General features: G+C 35.8%; 1 protein-coding gene across 26 annotated transcripts in view; it reads right to left on the bottom strand.

The window, feature by feature from the left end:
* Positions 1 to 19439, bottom strand: part of NCOA1 (nuclear receptor coactivator 1) — a 241285-nt gene that overhangs the window by 196406 nt on the left and 25440 nt on the right. For 20 of the 26 annotated variants that reach the window (XM_069071959.1, XM_069071964.1, XM_069071975.1 and 17 more), the window contains exon 2: positions 10510 to 10628. The exons of 4 other annotated variants lie outside the window; for them this stretch is intronic. The gene's annotated coding sequence lies outside the window, so the exon portion shown is untranslated. Of the gene's footprint in view, positions 1 to 10509; positions 10629 to 19108; positions 19234 to 19439 lie in introns of those variants that run through there. 2 more of the 26 variants (XM_069071969.1, XM_069071966.1) reach the window with 1 other exon arrangement.

The following is a 19439-nucleotide window of genomic DNA, read 5'->3' as shown; positions in this document are numbered from 1 at the left end:
TAATATGGACACCTCTGAAGTAGACATCAGGTCTTCTTGTCTGGGGCAAGTCATAAGTTTATGTTCCCTGAGGTGTACTTGATGGTTTAGAGTGAGGTAAGCCATTATGAGTGAAGCAGGCCAGGATTGAGTATGGAACAAAAGCCTCAGTTAAGTACCTTGATGAATGAGTACTGTAATATGGAAATTTTTTATGCAAACTATTTAATAACTGGCCAATCTCTTTAACTGATACTGATTACTGATAGGTAGATATTTTTCTTTACATTTTTGTTATTTATAGATTTTGTTCTTATATAACTTCTATTTCCTAATGTAACCCCCTCCCCCGGTCATCTCCTATTACATTGCTTTTGGGGTTTTCGTGGCAAAGGTACTGGAGTGGTCTGCCATTCCTTCTTCAGCTCTTTTTATAGATGAGGAAACTGAGGCAAATAGGGTTAAGTAACTTGCCCAAGATCACACAGCTATAACACGTCTAAGGACAAATTGGAACTCAGAAACATGAGTCTTTCAGACTCCAGGCTCAGCACCTTATCCACTGTGCCACCCAGCTACATGATCTACCTACTACAATTTATACTGCTACATGTATAATTATAAAACTATAAGTTAACACATCACACCCACAAAGATCTCCTGCTCAAATACCAAAACTTTAGTGGCACCTTTACTTTAGTAGAGGAATAAATCCTCTTTGAACAACCATCCAACATGATTACTGATTTGGCCGAGATGCCCTCATTCTGACAGGTTATATACAATTTCAACCAAGGCCAGAAACTGAGACCCTCCTTGAGTCTGTAAGTACTCAATTTCTCACTTGAACTCAGCCTACATATCCAATATGTTATCAAACCTTGTCATATCTACCTTACAACACCTCTCCATATCTTCTCTTTCCACTGATAGAGACATAACTTTAGAGCAGGCCCTTATCACCTCTCACCTCAGACTATGGCAGCAGCCTGATGGTTGATCTCATTAGCTCAAATTTATTCCAATCCATCCTTCACTCGGCTGCCAAAGTGATCATCATAAAGTACGGGTCTGTATATGCCTCAATTTTACTTCTAGGATCAAATATAAAATTCTCTAGCCTTTAAAGCCTTCCCCAGTCTGTTTTCTTCCTTACTTTTTATTCTTCTTATACTTTACTTCCAAACTACACTAACCAACTTGCCATTCACCAAATGTAATGCTCCATCTCTCAACTCCATGCTTTCTTAAATTTTATGTTTATTTTTAGTTTACATCATTCATTTCCACAAGATTTTGAGTTACAAATTTTCTCCCTGTCTTTCCCCTGCCCACGACCCCAAAACAGTGATTCCAATGTATACCCCACTCTCCCAATCTGCTCTCCTATATCCTCCTCCATCCCCTCTCCGACTTTCCAGTAGGACAAGATGGATCTCTATGCCCCAGTGCCTGTATATCTTATTTCCCAGTTGTATGTAAAATAATAATAATTATAAACTCCATGCTTTTCTTTACACATAGCTATCCCTCATGATTATGTAAATTTTTTTAAATGTAATATTACCATAGAGGGTCTACAAAATAGATCTACAAAGTAGGGATAATATAAACACCTACATAAATGTCACACCAGATTTATCTAATTCATTTCATGGGGTATGTCAAACATAAGTTCTCAGAGATAAACCAGAACTATGCAGATTCATTCAAATACGCAGGATCCTAGAATTCATCTATTGAAAGGAAATACACTTCCCCTGATTAAATTTTAAGCCCCCATCCAATGTATGTTCTATCTATACAACAAGGTATTCACAAGGCAACACATGTATACTGTGCATGCTATTTACACAACAGATTTAGATCTTAAACATAACCATTAATTTTACAATAAGGGAACAAAACATTAAGAAATAATATAGCTACACATACATTAGAGCAATGCATAAATAATAAAATCTATCATAACATACATATAAACCTAGATCACTCTCTCCCACCAATGTACTTAATATTTCTATGGTGAAGAGTAGAGATATTTTCAGGAATCAGGGGGCAGGAAGGAAAATAGGTATTTATTAAATACCCATGTGCCAGGTCCTGTGCTAATAAGTACTTTACAAATATTACTTCATTTTGATTCTCACAACAACCTTGAGAGGTGGGAGCTATTATTGCCCTCATTTTACAATGGACAAACTTGAGTGAGACAGAGGGGAAGTGACTTGCCCAAGGTCACACAACTAGGAAGTGTTTGAAGTTGAGTTTGAACTTAGGTCTTCTCAATTCCAGGCCCAGAATCCTATTCACTGCACCACCTAAATGGGAAACACGTGAGGGAGGAAAACCCATGTGTCTAGGGTAATTCACATCTCTGGTCTGCAAATTTCAATGTTATTGAATGCTTTCACCCATCCTCATTTCCACCTCCTACCTTCTCTAGTATCCTTGGATACTCAGTTCAAATCTCATTTTCTACAGGATGACTTTCCTAATCCTCCCAATCCCCTTGCCCCTCAACTTAGCCACCAGTGCCTTCCTTTTCAAATTAACTTCCAGTTACTCTAGATAGTTTCTATATAACTAGTTATTGACATGTTGGCTTCCTCAAGCCCCCCAGAATGTGAGCTCCTTGTGTATATGAACAGTTTTTGCTTTCTTTTAATCTCCAGCACTTGGCAGAGATCCTAGTATATCGATTATTCAATCAACAAATACTGATTAAGCATTTACTATGTGTCAGGCACTGTACTAAGCTCTGGAAATATAAAAAAATACAAACACATAGCCCTTGCCTTCAAGGAGCTCACATTCAAATTTGAAAGACAGCTGTCAAAGTAAATATATACATACAAGATACACATAGTATAAGTGGGAGGTAATCACAAAGGGAAGGGAGAAACGTAAATAGGAAAGGCCTTTTGGAGAAGGATGGCTATAAACTGAGTGCCTAAGGAAATCAGAGAAGCCAGAAGGTGGAGGTGAGGAGGAAAAACACTTCAGGCATGAGGAATAACCAGTACAATTGAGGGAATCAGTTGATGTCTTATGTGAGGATCAGCAAGGACAGTACAACTGAACATAGAGAAAAATTAGGGGAACAAAATGTAAGCAGAATGGAAAATTGTATTTGATCCTGAAGGTAATAGGAAAATCACTTTGATGGCTGAATGGAGGATGGACTAGAGAGGGGATAGACTTGAGGTAGAAAAACTAACCAAATGACTACAACAATAATCCAGATATGAAATAATGAGAGGCTTTACCTGGGTGGTGGACTGTGTGAGTGGAGAAAGGGATACTAGAGATGTTATAAAAGAAGAAAAAGCATGACTTAGCATGAAACTAGACATGTGGATTGAATTCAAGGGAAGAATCAAAGATGACTGGGAAGATAGTGGTGCCCTGGACAATAAAAGGGTAGGAAGGGATAGTTTGCAGAGAAAGAAATATTTTATTTTTGACTCTCTCCCCATTCCCACTCAGTGGCAAAAGTGATCTTTCTAAAGTACAGTTGTAACCATGTCATGTCCCTACTCAATAAGCTACAATGGCTTCCCCTTAAATCTAGGATCAAATATAAAATCTTCTTCATCTTTTAAAGTCTTTCATATCATGGCCCCTCCCCACCTTTTCAGTGTTCTTACACTATACTTCCCCCTCCACATATTTTATGATTGAACAACATCTGCTTTCTTGCTATTTCTCACAAAACACTTCATCCTGACTCTATGACTTTTCACTGGCTGTGAATTCCATGCCTGGAATATTCTTTCACCTCACTTATACCTCCTGGCTCCTTCAGCCCCCTTTATGACCCTCTATGCTAGGTGCTGAAGATACTAAAGAAAAATGAAACAGTACCTGCAGTCAATGAGCTCACATTCTACAGGAGTAAAACATGTACACAGATACATACCAAAAAATATAGAAAGCAAATTCAAACTTTGGGAAAGCAAAATGGGAGCAAGAACAGAGAGATGACAACAGTTATTTTGCAAGATATAAAAGCCACAGTTCAAAAAGGTAGAAATATAAATATTGCAACTTCTTATTTAAAGAGAAAGGAACAGATATATAAAAAATGGGACACAGAAACAGGATTTGGCCACTGATGAATAATAACAATGAGGTTATAAACATGAGCGACTGAAAGAATGGTAGTGACCTGGACAGAAGTAAGGAAATTCAGAAGAAGGATAAGATGGGATAGGAGGCAAGAAGACAGAAGTGAAGATGAACATCATAACTTTGAGATATCTACTGGACATCCATTTCAAGATACCCAAAGCACCCTTGGTGAGGTGATACTAGAGTTGAATATTTAGGAGCCAGCTTCATAGAGACAATGATTAAACCCAGAGAATCTGATGAGGTTACCAAGAGAAAGAATGGGTGTGGAGAGAACAGATGAGGGTTCATTTGTGAAAAACACCAAGAGGGCCAGTATAGCTGGATCACAGAGTACACAGAGGGGAAAAATGTAAGAAGACTCGAAAAGTAGGAAGAAGCCAGGTTGCCAAAGGCTTTAAAAGTTAGAGGATTTTATGTTTGATCCTGAAGGAAGGAGGAAACTATCTACAGGAAAGTCAACTGTGGAAACACTCACAGTTATGGGGCATGATATGAATGATGACCCAGAAAAGGAGACTACGAAGCAATATGTAGGTAGGAAGTGGACCACAAGAGAACAATGTCAGGAAGACCTAGAGAGAAGAGATTATCCAGGAGGAAGAAAGGAAACAAGCATCTGCTAATTACCTACAGTGTACTAGGCACTATGCTAAGCATTTTATAAATATTATATATAAATTTTATGTGTAGTATAAATATTATAAATATAAATATTTTATACATATTATAAATATCTGATATAACAACAACCATGTTAGAAGAATAGTTCAAGTTGAAATGCAGTTTTACAACACACTAAAATAATAATATTTCTGAATAAAACATGAATAATTCCAGCTGGCTACTCAACAATCATCCCAAACCTAATTCCAAACCTTTAATGGTTCCCTATCTCCTACTTTGTCAACTAGTCCTCTAGCTCTCAAGTTGATCCATAATCTGATTTCATTTCTACCATTACTCAACCTTATTTCTCACTATTACCAAACAAAAATAATTTCCCCATAATAAGTCCTACCTCTGCAGAAAAAAAAATGTTAATATCTGATTCACAAGTCCATTTTTCTCTCAGTCTGAAATGCCTCTTACCTCCATTACACCTCAAAAGCAGACTAAGGCTTAAGACTCTAAAGTCCTACCTGCCTCCAGAGAAAGAACTTATGGAATCTGCAGATTGAAGCATACTGGTTTTCTTTTTTTCACTTTATTTTTCTAGGGGTTTTTTAAAGTCAGTTTTCTTTAACAATATGACTAATATGGAAATATGTTTTGCATGACTGCACATGTATAACTTTTATCAAATTGCTTGCCTTCTCAATGAGGGGGGAAGAGAGAGAGGATGGGATAGAATTTGGAACTTGAAATTATAAAAAAGTAAAGTGAAAACTATTTTTGCATGGAAAAAAGAAAATATTAAGACTTAAAAAAATAAAAAGATTCTAAGGTCTATGAGGATAAGGGTTTCAATAAAGGTAAAGTACTACATGATATAACCCATTTCACTTTTAGAGAGCTTTAATTAATTGTTAGCTTTTCCTTATAAAGGACAAAAAAAATCTCCATGGAAAGACAATTTGCATACATTTATATTTTGAATATTAAAGTTATCATAACAAAGACTTTAACTACATAAAATAATCCTTAATCTGAAGATAGCCATTGCTCCTGATTTTCCTTGTCTAATTCATAAGCTTAGATTTTAAGAAATGATTATAGCAAGTACTCATTAAAATACAATTCAGAATAAAGTTCATAGAATCAATTAAATTTTTTTCTAACATCATCAAGCATAAATGTGCTTTTTTCAACGTTCCACTCATTATTTCTAATTCTGTACCTATTGATTATGTGCTAGATGCTGTGCTAGGTGCTAGGGATGCAAAAATAAAAATGAAAATCCTGGCCCTCAACAAGTCTATTGAAAATAACATCACTTCAGATTCTTAAATACAGTTATCCTGTATCCTCTGAGTTTTCTTGTGTATGAAATAAATATCAGTCCTCAGATGGCATGGATTCTGGGCTCTCTTTCGTCCAGTTTATCAATGTCCTCCCTAAACCACAGTTATCACAAACTGAACACAACATTCCAGATGTGTTCTTACTAGGATAGAATATAGGACAATCACAGCCTTTTCCTGGAAGCTACACTTCTTAATTAGATTTTTCAACTTCCCTATCATACTGATAACTCTTAAGTTGGCAAGCCCCTAAAACATCAGTATCTTTTCCAAAGTGCTATTTAACAATGTCCTCCTTATTTCATAAGGGTGCAGTCTGGTTTGTTGTTTTACACAAATGCAAAACTCTACAATTATCCTTATGACTTATTAGATTCAGTCCAATACTGTAGTGTGTCATGCTCTTTTAGATTACGATTCTTTTATCCAGTGTGTGAAATGCTCTTTAATGTTTTATGTCATCTGCGTATTTGATTAGGAAATGTAGGTAACATAAAAAAATTATAATAAAGTTTTTTCACAAACAGGTCATGCAAAACTAACCTTATTTCTTCTTTCAAAAGTGTTACAAAATTAGTAAATCCAGAAATATGATATAAAATCAAAGGACTAGATATATAACAGACAATGACACCATACTGCCAATTTACCTGGATTTTAGCAAAGCATTTAATAAAAGTTTCTTCTGCAGTTCTTGTGGAAAAGATGGAAAAATGTGTCCTATGTATTCGTATAATCAATTAGATGGAATCAGAACTGGTTGAATGACTACGCACAAAAAAAGTCATTAAAGGTCAATGTTACCTTAGAAGGAGGTCTCTAGTAAAGTGCCTGAGGAATCTGCCCAGCCCTGTGCTGTTTAATATTTTTATCAATGACTTGGATGAAAGCAAAAATGTAGCATGCTTATTGAATTTTCACATGATGCAAAACTGAAGTTTACTTAACACTGTGTGAGGCAGGCCTAAAAATGATCTTAAGACTAAAACAGAGGGTCAAATGGATAATGATGAAGAGATTAATGTAAAATTAAAGAATCATAAATCTAGAGCCATGATGTTTACCACAATCATTTTACAAATGTGGAAATTGAGGCTCAGGAAGGTAAAGTGAATTGCCAAAGGTCACATGGATACATTTGGATTTTTTAAAAAATCAAATGGATAAAGTGAAAATGAAGATAACAAAACTAAAAAGCAGTATGTGTGAAAAAGTTTAATTGCTTACAAATTAATTTTTCCCACAACAATACAACTTGATAGCCATCATAGTCATACTACAAAGAGCTGTAAAAGACTTTAGAGATAATCTAAGCCCTCCTCCTTCCTCCTCAAACTTGCCATTTTGTTTGTGAAGTAAACTATCCTTGCAGTTTTACAGGTCATTTGACTCTTCTCTTTCCCTTGTTCCCACATTAATTGCCTCCACAAAATCACTCACATCTCTCCACTCACACACACAAAACCATCACCATAATTCAGGTCCTCATCAACTCTACCAAGGCCTATCTCTCTTTTTTCAATCTCCACAAAGTAGACAAATTCATGATATTCTAAAAACAAAGGTCTGGCAATATTACTCCCAAAGGCATATTACTGTTTCTTAGGCCTCTTTCTACTGCCATCATTCAGCTGTCTCTCCTCCTTTAAGGTTCACTCCAAATCTAGTATCACTCAATCCATATCCCTGTTAAGAAATCTATCAGTGCCTAAGATGCTCTCTATTACTGATCAAGAAATTTATTGCCTAACTCAATCCTCCCTGTTACAAATCCTGAAATCCTATTTAAATGCCAAGAAGGCCCAGATTATCATTTCAGATGTCCCAACTCTACCCTCAATCTAGATGCCATACCTCTTCAATTACATCCCCTCAAGTAAGATGTTCTAACTCTTCACTCATATTCCCTCAATTCAGATGACCTTACCTCACTTCACACCCAGAAAGATCATGTGGAATCTGGATTCTAGGCTGTTATATTGTATTGTGCTTCCAAAACTTGATATAACAGCAAAAGGCTATGATTTGACTAGATACTGCTAACCTGAACAATCATGAGAAACCCTGCTGAATCTAGGCAGAAAAAATGGAAAGTATCTGCTCAATCTTCTATAATCAATGTTACTTTTCCATCCAGAATATTCCAATCACAACTGTGTTGATGAGCTCCAATGACTCTTCTCTATACTATCTAAATTCGTCTCCCAAATCTGTACAATCCACATTTATCTTTTTTTTTCTTCTCAAAAGATTATAAAAAGATGAGCCAAAGTCAACTCACAGAAAAACTCCTTCAAGACTCTGACTGTGAAAAATGTTTCTTTCCTGGAAGATGCAAAAAAAAAAAAAAAAAAAAAAAAAAGGAATGTCTTGGCTAAAAGAAAATTCAGACAGTCAATTAATTTAAGATAAAAACAAATCTCAACGTTATACATAACTATTCATCTCCATAATCCTGAATTCTGAAACTGATCGCTCTGATCATAATTTATCTTTTTATACCTGTCTCATTGTGCCTGTACTTACCCTTTATCCTCCCCATGACCATGACCATTTCCTATTTTCCTGGTCCATCACATTGTCTCTGACCTTAAATTTGGCTCTGTACTCTTAATGGTTGAGTTGATCCAATTAATCTCTATATTCTCTAATGCCCTTGAATCCCTGGCAACAAGATTTACCAAACACCAATGACAGGTTACTTTCACCAGTCTGCCTTCTCTACTTCTATTCATATACTACTGAACACCAATAGAACTCATGCAATTATGTCAAATGAATCCACTACCCACTGATTTACATAATCTCACTGCTGAACAAAAATCATTTTTATCTTCTTGCTCTTTCATCTTTCACACTTTCCATTCTCCCACCAAGTAGACGACTTCTATTTCACTAAGAAAATGGATGATATTTTTCATAAGCTCCTTTTTCCCTACTCCATACTGCCATGCCTTCATACGGTTTTGCTCCACATCTGAAATGTACTATCATTTCTGTGTCTCACAATCCACAACTTCCTTTAAGACAGACACAAAATAGGTGCTTAAAAATGATTATTTGTTGATTCCCAGCTTTTAGCACAGTCCTTTGTACCTAAAAGGCACCTAATAAATATTTATTGAAATTAATAGCCCCTGTAGAAGAACTGGGACACTACTGTTGGTGGAGTTGTGAACTGATTCAATCATTCTGGAGAACAATTTAGAACTACGCCCAAAGGGCAATCAAACTGTTCTTATCCTTTGAACCAGCAATAACACTACCAGGTCTATATCTCAAAGAGATCATTAAAAAGGGAAACGGACCTGCATGTACAAAAGGACATTTATAGCAGTTCTTTTTGTGGTGACAAAGAATTGGAAATTGAGAGGAAGAATGCCTATCAAATGGGGAATGGCTCAACAAGTTGTACATGATTGGGATGGAATACTATTATAAGAAATGACAAGCAGGATGGTTTTAGAAAAACCTAGGAAGACTTATATGAACTGATGCTGAGTAAAATAAGCAGAACCAGGAGACTATTGTATACAGGAAAAGCAAGATTGTAATGAAGATTAACTGTGAATGACTTAGTTATTCTGGTCAATATAATGATCCAAGACAATCTGAAGGACTTACGATGAAAAATGCTATCCACCCCCAGAGACAGAACTGACAGTCTTGCATACAGACTGAAGCATAAAGTTTTCACTTTGTTTATTTTTTTTGCCACATGGCCAGTATGAAAATGTTTTGCATAATTTCACATGCATTACTGATAAAACATTTTTCTGCCTTCTCAGTGGGTGGGGAAAGTGTAGGGGAGAATTCAGAACTCATAAAAAATTTTTTTAATGAATGCAAAAAATAAATATCAAATTCATTTTTTAAAAAGAAATTAATATCCCCTCTACATGCTCAATCTAACTACAGTAATAATTTCAATACTTTACAAACTTATAGATTTAATACAAAACCAAAGTATTTACTAATAGGTTATATTAGAAAATTAGATAGACATAACAAAATTCTCATGGAGAAAGAGTACAAAAATGTTAAGATGAATAATAAAAAAGTAGATGGGTGAAGGTTTTTCACTTCTCCAAAATGTATTGTAAAACAGTATTATTTTTCAAAATTCCCAATACTAGAAAAAAAGAAAAACTATCAGTTATTTATCACAATTCTCCCCTGCTATTTTAGATTTATTATTATGCCAAATCTTCACCTGAATCTATTTTAGGTTTCTTTGCTATTTAGGAGTCATGCTCCACTACTTCCCTTTATCAGAACACCTACCAACCTTCTTAGAAGGTTACAACAATTTCAGCATACTGTACACATTTTATATGCTAAAATATGAAATTCTCAACTTAAGAAGCCTACATAAATTAAATCTAAGTAAGGGAGAAACCCAAGAATCAAATATGAACTATGCCTTAAATACCTTAACATAAGCAGGAATCCCCAATGTGGTCTTCATCTGGAAGTATTCTTGAGTGACTGTTCTTATAACAAAGGTCACCTCTACTAGTTTCAGTTAACATTCCATTAGCATGAATAGACCTAAGGAAAGAAAAAGGGGGAATATCCACCAACATTAAGCATTTTTAATAAATATTCTATAGATATGAATATATATTTCTACCTATCTTTTTTGCCTTAGTTTCCGCATCTGTAAAATGGGAATAATAATAGCACCTCCCAGGACTGTTTTAAATACAAAGTAGTATTTGTAAAGTACTTAGCATAGTGCCTGTCACATAGTAAGTGCTATATAAATGTCAGCTACTTACATATATGATTAAATCTAACAATATGGCAGAGGTAGGATAAGGAAACGTTACCATCCTCATTTTGCTAATGGGAAACTGAGGTGCAAAGAAATTAAATGTCTCAATCACAAAGAATGTCAGATTTTTGAAATTCCAACCCAAGTCCTCCAGATTCCCATCACTGGCCTCTGTGTCCATCCCGTTCAACTACCTTCCTAATAATAAAACTAAAAACATTCTCCTCAAAAATCACATAAAAACACACCTTTCTCCTACTACTTTACACAGATCAGGATCTATGGATGTGGAACATCATAGATGTCAGAATTTTTCATTACATCAGTTAGAAATGCTAAACTCCCCCCCACACACACACTTTTTACTTTGTTATAAAGAATGGTTCTGACATTTAACACTATCCATGTGACCTTGGGCAAGTCACTTAACCCCAATTGCCATGCCTGTCCCCGCCAAAAAAAAAAAAGATAAAGAATGGTTCTCTGGAGGGCTATGGGACAAGGGATATATTGGCAAATGTAAGAGATACAAAAAACAAAAGATACTTATAAAAATGTATTTTAAAAGCATTTAAGAAATATTTACTAAGTCAGTAAGGTGATTACTTGTTTTGAAAAAAGATCTATTACTTCATTTTCACAAAGGGTAACCACCATCCTAAGTATTCAGCTGGTGTCTCAAAGCAAAAAAAGGTCCAGGACGTTTTTCCTGTTCTCCTATAGTACAGAGGAGATTAGAATTCCAGCATGAGAATACTCACTTTCGAGAAGCAAAAAGATTGCTACAGAATAGTGTCCAAAATGGTTTCAACCTTAAAATTATACATCATATCCCAAATAAAAATCTGAAAAATATGGGAAGGTTTATGGGAAAAGGAGGAAAGAAGACCAATATACAAAGACTACAACCATATAAAGAACAACATTAACAATAATGAATTCATAATATACAGATAGTGAAGGTGTTCATCTAGAAGCAGAAATGTAGACTATAGCATTAAATGTAGCATTTAAGTGTAGGTCTGATCACTAAGCGAGAAGTTACAGATGTGTAATAATTTAAATTTTTTTGTCTGTTGGAAAGTTTCAGCTTATATGCCAGTTTGTTTTTTTTAATACTCTTGCTCATCCATCTGCCTGTTCCTCAGTCTCCTTTTTGCTGGATCATCATCCATATCTTGTCCTCCAATAGAGGTTATACCCTAAGGTTCTGACCTGGACTTTCTTCTCTACTCTGACTATACTGGTAGTGACCCTGGATTCAATTATCATCTCCACACAGATAACTCACAGATCTATGTATCCAGTCCCAGTCCCTCTCCTGAGTTCCAGTCCCATATCAACAACTGCCTAATAGACATTTCAAAATGGATATCTCACCAAGCATCATATATTTAATGTGTACAAAAGAGAACTCCTCTTTCCTTTCAAAAGCCACCATGATAATTTGGAACTATACCCAAAGGGCTAAAAAACTGTGCATACCCTTTTTTCCAGCAATACCTCAATTAGGTCTCTATCCCAAAGAGATCATAAAAAACGGAAAAGGACCTACATGTACAAGAATATTTATAGCAGCTCTTTTTGTAGTGGCTCAGAATGGGAAATTGAGAGGATACCCATCAATTGGGGAGTGGTGGCTGAACAACTTGTGATATATGATTGTAATGAGATATTATTGTGTCATAAGATATGATGAATAAGATGCTTTCAGAAAACCATGGAAAGACTTACATGAACTCATGTAAAGTGAAATGAGGAGAACCAGAACATTGTACACAGTAACAACAATATTGTACAATCATTGATACAATTGTATCAACTGTGAATAACTTAGCTATTCTTGAAATACAATGATCTAAGACAGTTCCCAAAGGTCTCAAGATGAAAAACGCCATCCACCTCCGGAGAAAGAACTGATGGCATCTGAATACATAATGGAGTCTTCTTTCTTTTTTCTCTTTCTTTCTTCCTTTCTTTTGGTTTGAATTTGCTGACTACACATGTATAACCTATATCAGATTGCTTACTGTGTCAAGGATGGGGTAGAAAAAGGGAGGAGGGATAGACTTTGGAACTTAAAAAAAAGAATGTTAAAAACTGCTTTTATGTGCATTTGGGGGAAAATATTCCTTTAAAAAATAAAATAAAATAAAGTTTTAGAACATCAAAAAAAAAAAAAACTACTGCTCTTCCAAACATCCCTATTTCTGTCAAAGGCACTACCATTTTTCCAGGTTCCCATGTTCATAATCACAGTATTTTTCCTAACTTCACACTCTTCATCTCACATACACATTCAATTGCCAGATATTGCCATTTCTACTTCCCCAGTATCTCTTCAATCTAATCCCTTCTTTCTACTCATAAAATCACTACCTTAGCTCAGGCTCTTATCCACCTCTTGCCCAGGTAATGCAATGGCCTCCAAATTAGTTTTCCTACCTCAAGTTTCTTCCCACTCCAGTCCATCCTCCACACAGCTGCCAAAGTGATTTTCATTCATTGTAAATCTGAGCATGACACTCCCAAAATCAATCAACTTCAGTGGCTCTTTATTACCTCTTGGCTAAAAAATAAAATCCTGTTTGGCTTTTGAAGCCTTTTACAACCTGGCCTTAAAATAATCCCCCAACTTCATTATTCATTACCCTTCCCACACTCAATGGCCCAGTCAAATTGGCCTTTCTATGCTCCTCAGACCCAGCACTCCACCTCCTATCTCTATACCTTTGTGCTTACTGTCCACTAAACCTAGAATATAACACCCCCTCCTTAATGACACCTCATAGAATTCTTCAAGAGCAGCTCAAGGACCACATTCTATGTGAGGTTTTTTTCTTATCCTAACTGGCAGTGTTCTGACTTTGTTTTAACTATCTTGTATTTACTCTGTAAATACTTATATATATATATATATATATATATATATGCTGCTTCCCCCTATAGAATGCAAGCTCCTTAAGTGGAAGGGTTGTTTCAGTCTTTGTATTTATAACCCTCAGCGCAGTATAATTTCTGGCACCTAGAAGGTGTTGTTAATGGACTGACTGGTTCTCATACTCACTGATCCAACTATATGTAACCATTTCAGATCCTTAAGCAGCCTCATCCTTGGAAGGGAAAATACTACAATTCCCACCACTGGAAGCATTCACCTATGTAAATTAGTAAGTTAGCATTCCAACTTACAAACTGTTGCTTTCCAAAAAATATTGACTCTACAATGTGCAAGTCTTTCTTAGATACCTATAGGAAACTTAGTGAAATATTAAGACATGGTCTACATGCCCTCTAAAAAGCTTACAATAAAGGGGCAGCCAGGTGGCGCAGTGAATAAGAGCACCGGCCCCAGAGTCGGGATGACCTCGAATCAAATCCGGGCTCTGATACTTAGCACCACACCCAGAAATAACTGGCAGTGTAACATTGAGCAAGTTACTTAACCCCAAATGCTTAAAAAAAATTAAAATAAAGTAAAAAAAATTAAAAAGCTTGCAATATAGTTAAGGGGGAATAAGTATGATGTAGAAGAGTCAAAAAAGATTTGGTATCAGAAAACCTTCGTTCAAATCACAGCCCTACCACTTGCTACCTTTGTAACTTTGGACAAGTCAGTTAAGCTCTCCTGAAGTGTTAAATAGTTAATAAGGACCCAAATTCCCTCATCTCTAAAATGAATGAAATGCTTTCTAAGGGCCCTTTCAAATCTAGACTGCATATGATTCTAAGATCCTAGATAGAAGATAGAGTAATAGATTGATCAATCAAAATAAAATGTTTCACTATGTTCCAGACAGTATAGGAAGCACACAGATAAAAATACAAGGAAGATAGTCCTAATCCTCTAAGAGTTTATATTCTAATGGAGGAAAGATGAACCATAATTTGATGTTGTTCAGTCTTTTCAGTCCTATCTGACTCTTTATGACCCAATTTGGGGTTTTCTTGGCAAAGATACTGGAATGATTTTCCATTTCCTATTCCAGCTCATTTTGCAGATGAGGAAAATGAGGCAAAACAGAATTAACTGACTTGCCCAGGATCATCTAGCTAATAAGTGTCTGAGGCCAGATTTGAACTCAAGTCCTCCTTACTCCAGACCTGGTACTCTATCCACTATGCCATATAGCTGTCCCCACCTGATTCCCACAAGATAACACAAAAGCCCACTTATAATGTCAGTGATCCAGATGTAGAAGGTAAGGTTGTAGTTCATGAAAAATAAAGGTGATGACTAGAATATAGCTAGCATGTCATGAAGACGACTGGGAAGTGATGATGGCAAACAAAAAATATCCTATAATAAAAAATAGTATATGCAGTTTTAAAAAATGACAAATAACTAGTAGAAAGGATTTTTTAAATGCAAAGATTAGCCTTTATCCTGTAGGTAATGGAGAGCCACAGAATATTACTGAGCTACACTAACATAATTAATGTGGTATTTTAGTAAGAATAATCTGGCAGTAACATGCAAGAATACTAGGTACAGAGAAAGCAGTGCAGAGAGGAAACTTATTGCAATTTCCAGGTTTAAGGTAATAAGAGTCTAAAGAAAGGTGATAGCACTTAGAATGCAAAGGACAGCTGAATTTGAGAAACACTGTGAAAGAAAAATTTAAAGAAATTCATGTGTTTGGTTAAAATGAACTAAATCAATAACTCTAGTTTACTCCTAATAAATTAGGGGAAAAATAAGGTTTGGGACCTATAAAGAAAAAGAAGAAATTAGAAAAAAAACTGGAAGAAAAAGTAACTGTCAAGACATAAAAACCTCTATAAAGCACTTAACTATACAAATGACCCTGCTACCTCAATCTTCAGTCTTTTATCGATGGTTATTTATCCCTGTCTCAAATAATACATACATCTATCTCAATGTCTGTTTACTGGAAATGAATAAAAGAAAGTTATAATGAGAAAAAGACTTTATAAAGCTGTAAATATCATGTTAATTTGATACTCTTATTATTAAAATTACCATCTGCCATCAGGAAGAAGAGGTTATGCAACAAATAGACACTTTTCAATGAACTGGGGGAGCCAGAAACACTGCAATAACATTTGTTGCAAATCTAACCACACCACCGTCTAGAATACTGACATCATGTAAACTATGACCCTAAGGGGAAAAGATGGAATAAAAATGCTGGGTGATGCTGGTGGGGTCATCAGTCTTCTAGTAGGTCAAGTGTCCCCAGGGTTAAAGGATCTCTATAATTCTTATTATGTGATCTTAGGAACTTACTATGCCTCACTTTCTACCACTATATGATTAGGGCACTGTACTAGAAGATCTCTCAAGTCCTTTCTTATATCCCATCCTCCTCATCTAGCTCTATCCTTGCCAAAATTTAAGGAATTTACCTTCACAAAGTAATTCAGGAGTACCATACTCACATACTCACTGTAAATAATATGATATTTCAAGTTTTATAACAGAGACTTAAAACATCTTCTTTAATTCTAGTTAACCCAAGGTAGTGTGAATGTAAGCTCACATTGGCTACTGGTAGAGTCATCTTTTTGCACAGGCCTGGAATGAGGTCTAAGAATGTTGCTGATCAACTTTTGCCTACAGTCAGTCTCTCAAACTGTAAAGCCAATCTTGCTCAGCATAGAACAACACATTTAGAGAAAGCATTTATGTGTGTGTATGTGCATGCGCATGTGCACACAACAATGGTATGAAGGTATATGGGATAGTAAAGTTATTTAAAATATTGATCTCAGGAACTTACACTAAGTAAGAGGTGAGATGATATCTAAGATCAACTTTGCAGTGACTCCAAAATGACACAAAATGTGTCAAATAAAAAGAAAAGCTCACAAAGTAATTCCTATTTCCTCACAGCTTAGTGAGTAGATCTTCATGAATTTATCCAGCTTCTATGGTATGAACAGGAGATAACAAGTTGTGGATTAGAAGAGGGACCCAACAGTACTATGTCTGTCTGTTCCAATGCTATACAGAAATAGACAGGGACTTCTGACAAGAAAGTTAAGTCAAAAAGTTGACATAAGCTAGCCCCCTACCTCAGTACCCTTCAAACAGCAATAAACACAACAAATAAAGGAAAAAAATAAGGGAAAGGCAAGGGGCTTCTAGTAAACTGGCTAAGTGAGAGGTAATGGCTAAATATAATTCCTCTCCACAACATCATAAAATGGCAAGAAATGGGGCAAAGAGCAAAGAATTAAAAAAAAAAGTAAAGAAGGCTTAGGGAAAAAATTAATCATAGAAAAACCAACAAAGAGACTGATTAAGAAAAATTAGTAATCAAGAGAATGAATTTTTGCAATTAATAAATACTACCAAAAATCAAATTAAAAATTCCCAAAGGGAAAAGTACTGCAATAAAATCTATAAGACCCCTCAAATACAACTGCCAAGAAAGGCTCAGAAAAAGCCATAAAATTAAAAGAAATGAAGATTGAAACAAGAATGGAAATTTTAGATCTCTAAAAATAACCAAAAAGACCAAAAAAGGTAGCACATTCATGGCAAATGACAGAGAATCTCTCTAATACCATATCTTTGGGAAGAAGAACAGTTGAGGCTCAAAAATCCAAATGTGTAAGAAAAATCGACTAAACATAAAGTCAAAGAAAATTAGCTTGAAGATAGAGTAGAAAGAAAAAAAATCTAAGTTACAGACCTTACAGAAAAAAAATGAAATTTAAAGTCTAAATGTAATTTTTTTTAAAAAAAGAGATCATATAAGAAAACTGCCCAAACTTCTAAAAGTGTTGGAAATAGGGCAAACTACAGACTGAGAAAATATACAAGAAGAATGAAAGAAATCTCAAGTTTAAATTCACCAAGAAATGCCATGGTCAAACTTCAGAGCATCGATATCAAACAAGAAACAACAGTAAATATGTTAGAGAAAATTAGACCAAATAACTGGATTACTCATTTTTTAAAGTCAAAATCAAAATCAAAATAAATTCCTAAAGCAAAGGATATGTTATATCCCCAAAATAAAGGATTTCCTGTTTTGCTAAGTATCAATGAATTTACTAACCTTGAAATCTGACCTTGCCATGTTCATCCTCACTGAAAGCATTTGCCAAAAACTGAAAACACCATGCTAAAAAGCATGGGAGCAAGCACTCAGCCTTGTTTCACTCCATTAGTGACTGAGAAGGCACGAAAGAGAGCATTGTCCATTATCTAGAACCCAGGCAAGCATGCTGTAATGAAACTGATGTACAATGCAGATGAACTTCTTTGGGGAACCAAATTTTGACATAATTTTACATAAACTCTCATGACTAAGAGTATCAAAAGTCTTTGTCAGATCTACAAACATTGTGTAGATGTTCTACCTCTGTTCTGCTCCTGGCATTTCTCCTGGAGTTGTCAGGCAGCAAACACCATATCAATTGTTCCTTGGCCCTTTCTGAAGCCATATTGGCTCTCAGTTAGATGACCATCTTCCAGGTGAAGGGTCAGCCTATTAAGGAGGACTCTGGCAATAATCTTGCCAGCAAAGACTAAGAGAGAAAATTACCTGTGATTGTCACAGGACAATCTATTTCCTTTACCTTTATAGAGATGGGCAATGGAGGCATCCTTGAACTCCTGGGGAATAACCTCTTCTTGCCACATAACTTGAAAAATTTCAGTCAGCTTTTGTATGAGCATTGAACCTCCTACCTTGTAAATCTCAGGGGAATAGAATCAGCACCAGGTGTTTTGCCACATGAAAGGAGCCTAATGGTATTCAAAATTTCTTCAGTTGGAGCTTCAGCTAGGGAGGGATTGACTTCAACCTGAGGTAAATGGTCAAGGACCTTAGCATTGATTGATGATTGTCTGTTGAGAACACTATGGAAGTGTTCAGCCCATCTCTCTAGGATCACATCCTTCTTACTAATCAATGTGGCTCCATTAGCACTCAGTAGTTGAAATGCACCATAGGTCTTTGGCCCATAAATAGCGTTCAGGGCATCATAAAAGCGCTATGATGTTAAATTCTTCAATTTAAAAAGGCTACAAGCCAAGACCAAAGTGGAGGGAGTGTTGTTGCATGATTTTCTGTTTACAGATGATTATGCACTAAATGCAGCCTCTGAAGCTGAGATTCAACAAAGTATGGATCAATTCTCTGCTTCTTGTGCTAATTTTGGCCTAACATTTAACACCAAGAAAATACAGGTGCTCCAATCAGCCACCACTACACCATCCCTACATGGATGATCTCCAAATGGAGAAGTTTTGAATGCTATGGATAAGTTCACTTACCTTGGTAGTGTACTATCTATCCAGGGATGTACATGTTGATAATGAGGTTGACACATGCACTGCCAGAGATAGTTCAGTGTTGGGGAGGCTCCAAAGGAATGTATGGGAGAGAAGAGGTATGACTACCAAACTGAAGGTCTATAGAGGCGTTGTGCTGACCTCATTCTTGTGCCTGTGAAACCTGGGTAGTCTACCAGCACCATGCCAGGAACCTGAATCACTTCTATTTGAATTGTCTTAGCAAGATTCTGAAGATCATCTTGGCAAGATAAGATACCAGACACTGAGGTCCTTACACCTGGCAGGATAAGGTACCAGATACTGAGGTACC

This window comes from Petaurus breviceps, unplaced genomic scaffold (assembly GCF_028583685.1).
Source record: "Petaurus breviceps papuanus isolate PSGF00001 unplaced genomic scaffold, PetGlider_PUasm1.0 90845, whole genome shotgun sequence".
NCBI classification, from domain to species: domain Eukaryota; kingdom Metazoa; phylum Chordata; class Mammalia; order Diprotodontia; family Petauridae; genus Petaurus; species Petaurus breviceps.
This window is presented reverse-complemented; position numbering and strand designations above follow the sequence as displayed.